We start from the raw sequence: 13,432 nt of genomic DNA on the forward strand, positions 1-13,432 counted from the left end.
CCCCCGCCACTCGTACCTACTCTTCTTCTCTTCAACCCACTTTTAAGTAAATAGCTTTTCTGTATAGTTAGATGGCAATACCACACTTCAAGTAGGTTATCTAATTCTTTCTAAATGATCATATTTTAGCAAAATGATGATGAAATCTGAGCTGTTGCTCATATATGTATGATACCTACATATTAGAAGCAATAGTAGATATTTGCCTCCAGAGGCATAAAGTTGATATTTTTTTGTGAAAGCAAGGAAATAACTGGGTGATGCCAGGATGGGAGGAAGAAGCAGCATAAGATGAAAAAAAAGGAATGATATGGGTCACTGTGCCTTTTGGCAAAGGTTTTCTGATTGCCTGTTCCGTTTTTGTTGTTGTTGTTGTTTTTTTAACCAAATGGCAACCTTCAAATATCCCTTGACTGAGCTATTTGAGGTCATAGATTGTTCACCTCCAATTGTTCTGTAGCAGACACCGTGTCTGTGCAATGGCTGTGCTCGCCAGAGACTTGGAGACTTGCACTGAGCCAATTTACTGCCCTTTCCTTCTGGCCTCAGCCAGAACCAGAAAAGAAGCTAAAATCCCTAATGTCATTTCACACATACTGGCAGAATCACATCCTAATTTCAACTCAAATACACACCTCTGAGCTTCTACCCTGGTCACTGAATTACTAGAGAAAACCACACAAGGCAACGGATTATCAACATCGACACACCCAGGACTTCCACTCTGCCAGGGAGGATCCTCCTGTGCTTCTCTGGTCAACTTGCTGGCCCTTTTCCCCAGCAAGCATTTTAAATCTCTACTTTCCTCAAATCCAGTCTCTATTGATTCTTGGAAGACCTTGTTCCCTAGGAGCCATCTTGTGGGGGAACTTCTCAACCTCACAGCACCAAATCTACACAGGGCTTGCATCTTCCTCTGTCCTTTCTTTGTTCTTTTAACAATAGATCAGGTAACCCTCCTTTCTCCCTTATGTATTCCAGGTCTCCAGCCCTATGAGGAATCTTATACTACCAATCATCCCATCCTTGTTTCTCTTCTGAACACCGAATCTCTCCTCTCTACTGAATTCTCCCCATGAGCATATAAAAACACCAATGTTTCCATTTATCCAAACCTTCTTTTTGACTTCACTCTCCCCTTCCCAAAATATCACACTAGCTCACTTTCCTTCCCTTTGCAATAAAACTAAGAGTTATCCACACTGGCCATTGCTAATTCTTCACCTCTCACTTTTTCTTCATTCCATTGCAAACAAGCAACTGCTTCAATCACTTTCAACAAAACAGCTTTTGCTAAGGTCAACAACAACTTCCAAATTAATATATCAAAAGTATATTTTTCAGTCTGTAACTTACTTGACCTCTCAGTAGCACTTCCCATTACTTCCCATTCTCTTTAAAACACTCTCTTCTCTTGGGTTCTGGGCCACTATTTTCTGATATGCCACTACCTCTTTAGCTGTTCCTTCTGAGGGCATTCACAACCTCGTTTTCCTCTACCAGCTGGGGAAATATTAAGAGTTATTTAAGCCTCAGTTTGGGCCTTCTTCTCAATTTAACACTGTCCCTAGGAAATATCATCCATGTCAACAGCTTCATTTGCCTTTACTGTACTTCTGAGTTCCAGTTGTATGCATCCAAATGCCTATTCAATATGCTTTCTTATTTCAAAAGTATTGCACACCGGGTACCCTAAAAAATAGATCTTATAACCTTCCCTCCACCTCAATCCTCCATATAATTTTAAAAGCATGAAGCCAGTAGTCAGAGTGGCCACTTATTTCTTCTTCATAAGAAAATCCTGTATATTTTACTTCTGACCTGTCAGTTCCATTTATTTACCTCCATTTCCACTGTGACTACCCTAATCCCTCTTTTGTCTAATCTACTACCATACCCTTTTTACTTTTACTCCTTCCAAACCATTCACCACAATAAAGGTCGCTTGATCTTTTTTAAACTTCTACTTTCATGATTAGTGAAGTTTAAAGAGATAATACAGTTGGAAGAGATAATACAGAGACCTGGCATACTCTTTACCCAGTTTTGCCCAGTAGTAATAATCTTATGTAACTATAGTACGATATTACATCCAGAAAATTATCAGTTGTACAATCCATTCACTTTATTCAGATTTTACCAGTTTTATATGCACTCACTTGTGTATATGTGTATGTGTGTAAATATCCTTTCATCATAAGGATATTTCTTGCTACCCTTTTATATCCACAGTCAGGTCCATCTTTCCCCCACAGCCTAACCTCTATCAACCACTAATCTGTCCTCCATCTATATAATTTTGTCATTTCAAGAATGCTTTATAAATGGAATAATAAAATATATAATCTTGAGATTGGCTTTTGTTATTCAGCATAATATCTTTGCGGTTAATCCATGTTGTTGTATGTATCAAGAGTTCATTACTTTTTAGTGCTGAGAAGTATTCCACAGTATGGTTGTACCAGTTTATTGAGCTACTCACTTATAGAGGGTAATCTGGGTTGCTTTCAGTTTGGGACCATTACAAATAAAGCTGCTATGAATACTGGTGTGTAGGTTTTTGTGCATATATTTCCATTTCTCTGAGATAAATATCTAAGAGTAGCCTATCGTTTTAGAATACAAAATTGATTGTACCACAGTCTGTCTTAAGTTTGCTTTCCCTCCCCATTGAGGAAAATCCCTAACACAACCTACAAAGATCTCATTATCAGGCCCCAAGTATCTCTTCAACCTCAACCTGGGCTGCTCTTTATCTCATTCTCTCTATCTAGCTGTGTTCAGGGGCTTCACCCACTCTGTTCCTTGTGCCTGGAAACCTCTTCCATCACCTAATCTCACCTCTTGTTTTTCATCTTCCAATGTTAGCTCAAATGTCACCTCCCCAGTGAAGCTTCTCCTGAACATCCAGATTCACTTTGATTCCCCTCTTACACTTACTCTTAGAGCACCTGGCACTTTTATTTCACAGCAGTAAGCAACATGTCTAATGCTAAGCTCTTCTGTGTGAACATCTGATTAATATTTGTCTCCCATCCCCTCAGATGATAAACTCTAGAAGGGAAGAAATGATGTCTGCATTGCTCACCATTATATCTTCAGCATTTAGTTAGACACCCATTTTCTGTTTAACAAAACTAGGCCAAGGCTTTTAAGACATATGGTCTTGGATTCAAGTTCTATGTCTATTACTCACGAGGCATTCTTGGAAAATTTACTCAAACATGCAAAATCTCCACTTCATCTTCAAAATTAGGATTATCATAGCATCTAATTAATAAGAGTAATTTTAAAGGTTAAATCAGATAACCATTAACATTATTTTGTCCAGTGCCTAAAGCAAGACAAGCACTCAAAAGATGTTCTCTCTTCTTCTTATCATTAATTTAACAAAAGATGAGAGTTTTTGTATTTTTCTCCTAATGAGGTTTTAGTCCACTATCTTCATTTCATGACTCTTCCCTGGGGTTTTGGTCCTGGTAACTTTGAAAAGAAAACCTTAGCTTAAAACTTCGATAATGCTATGGCTACTGGTTCCAACCACAGGTATATCCCAAATAGAGCCTCATTTGGCCTCTTGGCTCTGGCTCTGAGTTTCATTTCATTCAGCATTTCCTCCTCTTGCTCTCCAGCCTGTGGGACATAGAGTTGGTAGGAAGGCCTCTTCCCGACTCCTCATTTCCAGAGGAAGTTTTCTAAATACACCTTGTCTCTTGCCTCAATCCTTATAGTTCCCGATGGAGGAAAATCACCCTGTTGGTGAGACAGCATGTCGTCTATGTTTCTGAGTTAGGTGGAACTGATCTATCAAAGTTTATAAGCGCAGAAGTTTAGCCTCTTTCTCCTTCTTTTCCAACTAAAACTAGTTAAAGTTAGTGACCTGGAAAAGTGTTGCTCTTATGCGGATCTAAATTTTCCTCTGGACAGGTTTTTCCAATATTTAGATAGAAGGGAAGGGAGTCAGCAAGTCTGTTTTACTACTCAAATTAAGCTACATTCTTCAACCTGGGCTTTATAAAAACTTTTAGTTCCCCAGGCATCAGTTCTTCTTTTTTCTTTTAAAATATATTGTTATTGATTTTTAGATAAAGAAAGTTAGAGGGATAGAGAGATAGAAACATCAATTGGCAGCCTCCTGCACACCACCTACTGAGGATTGATCCCACATACTGGGCATGTGCTCGGGCCAGGAATCGAACCAGCCACCTTTTGGTTCATGGGTCAATTCTCAACCACTGAGCAATACCGGCCAGGTCCCATCAGTTATTTTATCTTATTTTTCATTGGGTTTAGAATTTGAGTGGAGAAGAGCAATACTATTTATTGGATCCCCTCAATAATTCCAACACTTAGGTTTGTACTTTTGCTTGAAATACCTTTCTTCTGCTCTTCATCTTTTTTACATTCTAGCCATTTTCTAAGACCCAGCTCAATCACATTTTACATGAAGCTTTCCAGCCCTCAAGGCTCTTTCATGAATAAATTCTACAGTACTTACTGGACTGTATCATTCCTTTTGGAATTGTCACTTATTGTCTTATACACCTATAGAATACTCAAAGGTATGACTTCTTTTCCTAATTCAATTTTAACTTCCTTAAGAGCAAGCAAGGGCAGTAATCTAGATTCTGTTTTAACCCCCCACTAATCATGATTCTTTGTATATAGTTAGTACTCAATAATATCTTATGGGATGATTGTGCTTGAGGCTGGCCCACTGACCAGGCTTTGATTTGAAGGCCCATGTTACAACTGACATGACTTAGCGGCTGGATGGTTCTTGAAGGGGTGGTGGCAGTGACAAATAAAGAAAAGCTTAATAGGAGTGTGCCCCTGAGATGTGAATCAATGCAAGTCTGGATACACATATAGATAGTGGAGCTTAATTCTCTCTTACACTGTGTTTCATCTTAGTAATACACATCACAATTTTCCTTTATGAAAAGCATATGGAAGCCATGGTCTTAGGTAGAAAGGCTGAGAGAAATGTAAGCAGAGGGAGGCAATGCTCCTGGCATGGTAAAATGGTCTTCAGAGTGTTTGGATTCTCTGAATTAGCTGACATATTTAAAAAATAGCCCCTACTACTACCACATGAAAAAAAATCAGAAGGAAGGGTCTTGAAAATGGTATCTGCGAATGAAAGACAGTGAATGCTTTAAAGATCACTGCATTTAATTTATTCAACCTAAATGCATGAAAGTACAGGTGGGGACATTATTTATGCAGGTATATGCAAATCACTTTATAAAATAGGCAAAGCCCTTCTGCTTTTTATAAGTTGCCAAGGTGGTTCCTGGTATTTTAAAAGCTATGCACCTTTCATGTAATTTCCTAAGGGTTGGAATCTCTCTGTTGGAATCACAGTCATTGTCAGAGCAAGTTTATTTTTTTTCTCTCCTAAGGGACATTTACAAGGCTTTCATAACCATCACAAAAAGAGTGGTTTCCACAGAGATGTGACTGGAAAAATCCCTTGGAAATTGCTGAGGAGCAAGTCACAATGTTCAAAGCAGAGAACATAGGCTTTGAAAACATGAACCCATCTGACCTCCTGAATTTAGTGCAGCGAATTCCTGAGCTCTGAAACATGGGGCCCGGCTGTGCATGCCATATTGGTGCTATAAGACTGGCAGTAGGTTGGCTGTGGCATGGTCTATTTCAAACTCCTTCACAGTGCCCAGTGTTGCATGTTCCCAGATGACATTTGGTTGGCAGAAGCTGGGCCTCCAAAGCTGGCAGTCTGGAATGCGGCCCACTGTGTTTTGACAAACACATAATTGACCATCTGATCACCAGCCTACATTCTGCACTCAGGTCACTGAAAGGACCTGAGCTTTCTGTGGGTCCCCAGTCCTTGTCTTGCTCATCTTCTCAACCCTTTCTCCAGACAGCAACATAGAGAAGACTTAAACATACCCACATATATACTCCATTTGCAAAAGAGAACGTGGTACATGAAACAAAAGCTGTTGAAAATTTCCTTTAAACTGTCCTGGCAGCCCAAAGTGAACAAGAGAAAAGCACACTTATGGTGAACTCTAATTCAGAAAGCAGGAATGAATATACTGAATTGTTTCAACACCCGGCTGTGCATAAGTTGGAATTCAGCTCAATGGCTTGAAACTTCTGCTTAAAAAAGGCAGCAAAGGGAAAATGATAGAAGATTGGGGCATTGACTGACTTTAGGGGGACATTCTTAAGAAATGGTTTCATTTTCAGATGAAAGATGAGAAAAGCAGGACACTGGGAATGGCTTCTCCATATCTGCCTGCTCCACCCCCAAGTCCACTAGGGGAGAAGGAGTCACACATCCCTGGAGACTAGTAGGCAAACAGCTCAGAGTGAGGTCAGATTTACACTGAGCTCTCTGGTGAAGCTCCCATGAAGATATACTTTGATCTGAAATTTGGCCCCACACAATACATCATTCTTTCCCTTAGAAGGCAAGGACTTTGCATTGGGCCAAGATATGCTGGCATAATGCAGTGCCAATGCCTATATCAACACTACCATATGGGCTCTCCTCTCCACTCCCACCCCCACTGCACAGTTCAGCCCTTGGTCTTCACCTTTGATCTGGTCTCCTTTTTTTTTTTTAGTCAACTACCTCTGCCATTACCAGAGCACTCTTTTTCGTTTTTATTATTTATTTATTTTAGAGAGAGGAAGGGAGAGGGAGAGAGAGAGAGAAAAAGAGAGAGAAACATCGATCAGTTGCCTCCTATACACTCCCCAACCGGGGATCAAACTTGCAACCTAGGTAAGTGCCCTGACTGGGAACCAAACCCACCACCTTCCTGTGTACAGAGCCAATATTCCCACCAACTGAGCCACAGCAGTGAGGGCAGAGCATTTTTTTTTCTATAATACAAATCTGGCTACAATTCTTCACAGGCTCCTGAAGCCTTCAATGTCAAGTCTAGGCTCCTTCCTGTGCACAGCAGACCAGGCAGGCCTTCTGAGATCTGCCTCCTCCCACTTTCAGATTTGTCTCCAGGCTCCTCTTCCCACCACATGTTCCTCCACACTAACCACTGTCCTCTGCAGCTTGCTGCTGTTCGACGCCTCCTGACTTTGCAAATGCTTTCACTTTTTTCCTAATTATGATCCTCTTCTGCTTTCCCCTCCTCTACATCCACCTAGGAAACTGCAATTCATTCTTCAGACTTTAAGGGCCAGCTTGAGTACCCCTTTACATGTATGTAGGCATTCCTTTCTCATAACCCTCGCTACATCTTGTATATACCTCCATCTCAGCTTCTACTATATGGTATAACCTTTGTTTACTATTTATCTCCGCTATCATACTCTGAGATTCCTAACAACAGGCAGCACTTTTTATTTATTTTGGAGTTCCAGGTATCAAGCCTAGTGACTAGCTTCCCATAAATGTTTGTTGACTAAAAACTGAATAAAGAGCTGTGCATGATAATTACAAACCAAGCAGTAGAGTCAGCTTCTATAGGCATGTTAGGAGTCTCTTAGCAATCTAATGAAGCTAGAAGATCCCAGAAGTAAGGTACTTTCTGAAGGTTATCACAGGGGGATTTTAAGAAGGAGAGGTAGATGGTGGGATGGAGAATGTCTTGTTAATAGAGAATGTCACTAAAGCAGTGAATTTTCTGCTACTTCAACACTTAGTATTAATAGGTATTATTCAGAGAATGATCAGGGTATGAACTGCATAGAGGCCTAATGTGTAAGAACCGGTTTCCCAAATAGGGCAGGTCTGTGATACCTGCTTTAAGGCAGCAGGGTAGGTTATCGAGGGCTCTGCCTCATTTCTGCTAAATAATGATGAAATGGAAAACTCTAGGGGGAACATCTGGAACCTATTTATCCTATTGAAATCCGTGCCACATCCAGATTAGGACTTTGGACTAACTGCAGTGCCAAGAAGAGAAGGTCAAGCAGGCAGAACTTAACCCCTGTCTGAAGGAGGCCATTGCAGAGACCCCAAGAGCTGGAAGCACTGGGGAGATAATGCTCTGATCTATTTCCAGGAACCTTTCCTTTCCCTTTGATAGTCATCTGGGACACCACCTCTGGATACATCAGAGTGTCTGTGGGGCACTTAAGGACAACAGGACTGTCACAGGCCCTGCCACCCTTGAGATAAAGGCAGGCCTCAGGATTTGGAACAATCCCTGCGAGCATGAAGATTGGCCCAGGGGTAAGACCAGGTTAGTGGGTACATGAATGATTTATCAGCCCATTACAGGTCATTCTCCAGCCTCATTTCTAGTTAAAAACTAGGATCTCTCTACAAGCTGCTCAGCTGATGGTTGACATAGCATAGAATCACTTTCACATTTTCTGATGAGCCAGAGACAGCCTTTCAATTACATTTTTTATCTCCAAGGTCTCCCTCTTGATCTCTAATCCATGACACAGGCCTTCAGTCCCCTGTACTGTTGTGTCTGAGGCTCACTCTACAGTGCTGACGTCATAATAGCTGAGCCATGCGGGCAGGAGTGCACTGTGCTGACTCATCCCGGTGATGTGAGGATTAATGCCTTGTCTAACACAGAGCTATTATGTGAACTGTTTTTACACAAAGAACTGTAACAAAAATGATTCGCCAGCCAGAGGACTAGAAATAGGCAGTGCAAGGTAGCTGGGGCAGGGATGCAGAGACATAAAGTGGTAACCATCAGCACGTACATTGATACCCTCTGAAGCACTGACAGACCCACTCTGTCAACACCGAGAATAGGAAACAACAAGACTGTCAGGGCAGGGAGGACCCACCCCTGCTGCATAAATGCATTATGTGCAGCACCAGTCTTCGGGGAGTTTAATCAATCTCCTTTCTCTGTCAAATAACTGTCAGTTTAGACTTTTGCCTGGGCATCCTTTGGAGGATTCTGCTCCCCTAAATATATTTAACTAGCTTCTAAGAATATTACGGGAAGCCACACACAAGCAAAAGAGCCACGGGAACCCCTCTTCTGTGCAAATGATTATAACACCAGAAATACCTGGGAGTGAGGACTCAGTGAGGTAAGATAGGACGTTGTGAATAAGGAACCAGCTGTGCTCACCGAAGAGTGGGAAACAGCTGGAAGAAATCGTTTATTTAAATAAATAAATGATTACTTATCACAGAAGGTGATGCCACTACCTGTAGCATCTCTTGGGTGGGGTCTCATGCAGTGACTTTAATTATTTAGGTTCATTGCCCCAGAACCTCTTTCAAGCAGCTCAAAGAAAAATTAATCCAAAATCATTCAGTGCAGCCTAGTTTGGGCTTCAAATAATAAATATTACTATGGTATCATCTGCAATCAAGTTGTTTTTTTCTCTCCAAATGACCTGCATCTTTTCTACAACAGAATGGCACCTTTTATAAACCTCCTGGTGCATGTAATCCTGGATTTCTCTCTCTATTTCTTTTCTTAAACTTTATAATTTCACATATAATTTTACCTAAATGGTTGAAGTCTTGTACTTCTCAGTAAAAGGATATTAGAAATTTGGTCAATAAATGAAAGCTCTGACCTAGAAGCTGAAATTAAAAACAATTGAACCACCTGGCCAGTGTGGCTCGGTGGATTGAGCGTTGTCCCACGCACCAGGAGGTCGCAGGTTCAATTCTCGGTCAGGACATATGCCTGGGGTTTCAGTCTCGATCCCGTGGGGGCTGTGCAGGAGGCAGACAATCAAAGTTTTTCTCTCATCTATGTTTCTATCTCTCTTTCCATCTCCCTTCCTCTATCTCTAAAATCAATAGAAAACATATTTAAACAACAACCACAACAACTTTGAACCTAGGGATGGGTGTATAACTGAAGAATACATAATTGGCCATTGACCGACAGTGGAGCAACAGCCTAGTTGTTGCGGGTATCTGGCTGAAGAATGTGAGCAACAGTGTTGAGGAGCAGTGACTTTTGCAAACAGCAGCTGTGACAGAGTAAAGAGCAGTCTTTACAGAATCCAGTCGCTGGGGCCCACTGGTCTTTTCAGGTCCCTCATGGATGGCAACTGCTACCCCCACCAACAGCATCGACTCCAAACACAGAACAATCTAATGCATGCTGAAGAAGCACCAGAAACCACAACAAAGTCAACTAGATAACATGCTAAGAAAGATCCAAATTTCCCACATCTGACACTGTTTTGAAAAATAAAGAAACCAATTCTACTTACATACAGAGAAGGGGAAGGCTGCAGACTGATGGTCAAGGAACTGAAAATCAAAGAAAAAACAAGGAATTAAAAATTAACCCAATGGTACTATGGGGAGAAGAAAAGCAAATCTAAATACTGTATAGACAGGGGTGGTTGCTCCTAAAGGACGAGCTGCAGGAGCCCAAAGAAGGAGATCCAACTTCATAACATTTTCCAAAGGTGTGACCTTCTGTTCTCCGACCAACACAGTGCTCCCCACCCCAAGAAGTGCCAACCTCATTCTTCGTGACCTTCATTCTGATCTGAATCATATGAGTATTTTGTAGGGTTGTGCTGTGCACTAGAGTAGCCACTAGCCACATTTATTTATTTAAATATATAATTACAATTTAATGAAAACGTAAATGTTTAGTTCCTCTATCACACTAGCGACATATTCAGTGTCCAGAAGATTCTCTGGACAAATTCACCACTTCCATGTGTTGTCAACCTCAATTGAGGACCTGGGTTGGTGCTGGCTGAGGACTTGGTACTGCCTCCTGTATCACGTCTCACCAGCCAAGCAATGTCCCCTCTGAAAAAATTATATTAAGATAATACATCTGTCTCCCAAAACATATCTCTAATGATAACAACTTTAGGTTTGGGGGAGTTGACCTAAACAGTTTCTCATTCCTTATTTCAAATTTAATAATTCCCCTTTTTAATCTTCAACTCACAAGCCAAATAAGCTATAGGGACTGATCTGCTCACCACTGTTTTGATAGCTTCTCTTATAGAAGAATAAGATTGAAGTAACAGAAGATCCATGAGAAATTAATAAACCAAACAAAGATGCTGAGAAAACAAAGTAGGTATCCCCACCTCCATCCCACTCAAATGTATCAAGGACTTAACACTGATTGCATTCTTGTCTCTCTGACACCATGATTTTAACTACTTCACATAAGGCTTCCAGAAATATGCAAAACAAACCATATTAAAAGAGATCAAGAAGGGTCTGATTAGACAACTCATCATAGAATAAGGCTAAAGCAGAAAAATGGCAATTAAAGAGATTTCACTTCTCAGCACATTTTCTGGACAAATGCCGACTGCAGAAGTTCCTCCAAAGAGAGAGTTTCTTCTTCATTTCCAAGGTGAAACCCTGTCCATGCACATGCAAGTGTAAAGGTGATGTTGCGCTCCATGGACAAGAAGGGCTAAGATGAAAATCCAGGCATAACGTATGCGAAGAGAAGTTGGGGTTTACAATGCTTTCAAAGTGTTTCACAAAATTGATGAGTCCAATTAAAATTTTAAGCAAGATAATTAGATTATTTATGATTCATTGAAAGTACATACAAACCTGAAATGTATATCATATACAACTGACTAATCTTCAAAGTCTTCAAAACTCTAAGTTTTATTACATTCTAGTCTCTTCTGCAAGCCAGGATCCTAGACCATTGTAGGGTGCATCTTTTAAAATATTTTTCTTTACCTCCCTCCCTCCTTCCTTTCTCCTTCTTCTCCCTCCATCCCTTCCTTCTTTTTCCGCCCTCTCCCCCAACTTTTTTTGAGCTTGCTTTGAAGAGAAAGACAAAAAATATGATTAGTGGTTATCTATGAAATATGCTTGCTTATTGTTTTTCTGTTGCATGTTATAAACTCAATAATTCACAATAATATAATATGCTATTTTTAAATTGTACTTTGTATTTATGTTCTTATATCTAAGCACATAATAACCCTTTCTAAATTTCAAGGAGCATTTTTTTCATAAAAGTTAATCAATCAAAATTAATTTTTTGATGTGATCAGAAGAGATCAATGTAAATTGTACCCAGATTGACTAATAAATCCAAGGCCTGGAATAAAACAAAACTTTTCTGGATGTCAAATGACACACAGACTGTCCATGACAGGAATCAAAGATGGAAAGAAAAATCAGTGTGTTATGTCACAGTCTAAGACAAATTCAAGGAAAGTGAAATAAAAGATTTTATTGGATATAATTGTTGTCTTTATATATTAATGAAAAACAATAATACCTATCCCAATTTTAATATTAAGGCTAAATATTTAATCTCAGAGTTCTTATACAATTCATAAATGTTTATAAATGTCAAAAGGCTCCAACTTCTTGATTGAATTGCAATCTGCTAGGCAATTTTGAGACTATATATTAATCTCTATAGGTTTATTTTTGTTCAGTTCAAATTGTGATTTTATTGATATGCATCCTTTCTGCCTAAGTGATATTCACCTTATATGTCTGTAAGTTGTTTTCATTTGGAATGCAAGAATTATCTATAATAGTTTTGCATAAGATTAAAAACATTTGCATTGAGCATGCTAGGTTCCAAGCATAAATATCTAGCAAAGAATATGTAACTGCAAAGCCCAGAGGAATCAGGACCTTGAAACATGGTGAAAGAGGCAAGAACAGAGAGGGGTGACTGTGGAAGTCTAATCTTAGTTTCGTGATTTCCAACTGGAAATTATTATATGCTATCAATCTCCAAGGAACTAAAAGTATTATTAATTATAACTTAAATATCAGTCAATTCTGATTTCAATTTATGTAATGTTTAGGGTAATAGTGATAAAGATCTCAGTGAGAATCCTTTCCTTAGAAACTCCCCCAAAACACCCAGTTTCAAGGAGCTCCCAGACTCCATGAAAGTCATCCAGGAATTCCAGGTTAGTAACCCTAAGGGGAGGAAGAGAAAACGCTCTTTCAATTCTACTGCTCATTATGTCTAGGACAAGCATGTCAAACTCATCACCTACAATGAATATTTTTGTGGCCCAGCCAATATAACGGTATGTAAGAAAAGTTTTAATAGAAATTTCATAACTTATTTTTTACAATATCCTGTTATACATAACTAGAGGCCCGGTGCACAAAATTCATGCATGGGGGAGGGGGAATCCCTCAGCCCGGCCTGCACCCTCTCCAATCTGGGACCCCTTGAGGGATGTCTGACTGCTGGTTTTAGTCGGACATCCTTTTTGTAATCCGGGACTGCTGGCTCCTAACAGCTCACCTGCTTGCCTGCCTGATTGCCCCTAACCACTCTGCCTGCCAGCCTGATCACCCCTAACCCTTCTGCCTGCCTGCCTGATCTCCCCTAACCCTTCTGCCTGCCTGCCTGATAGTCCCTAACCACTCTGCCTGCCAGCCTGATCACCCCTAACTGCTCACTTGCCAGCCTGATCACCCCTAACCGCTTCTGCCTCGGCCCCCACCACCATGGCTTTGTCCAGAAGGAGGACTGGACAACCAGAAGATGTCCAGTCTATCCGGTCT

At 40.4% G+C, this 13,432-nt stretch overlaps 1 protein-coding gene across 14 annotated transcripts in view; it reads right to left on the reverse strand.

Moving 5' to 3' along the window:
• ZBTB20 (zinc finger and BTB domain containing 20) overlaps positions 1-13,432 on the reverse strand; it is an 892,970-nt gene that overhangs the window by 186,087 nt on the left and 693,451 nt on the right. For all 14 annotated transcript variants that reach the window (XM_036352745.1, XM_036352742.1, XM_036352755.1 and 11 more), the window contains one exon: positions 10,156-10,195. The gene's annotated coding sequence lies outside the window, so the exon portion shown is untranslated. The remainder of the gene's footprint in view (positions 1-10,155; positions 10,196-13,432) is intronic.

Source organism: Myotis myotis, unplaced genomic scaffold (genome assembly GCF_014108235.1).
Source record: "Myotis myotis isolate mMyoMyo1 unplaced genomic scaffold, mMyoMyo1.p scaffold_m19_p_2, whole genome shotgun sequence".
NCBI classification, from domain to species: domain Eukaryota; kingdom Metazoa; phylum Chordata; class Mammalia; order Chiroptera; family Vespertilionidae; genus Myotis; species Myotis myotis.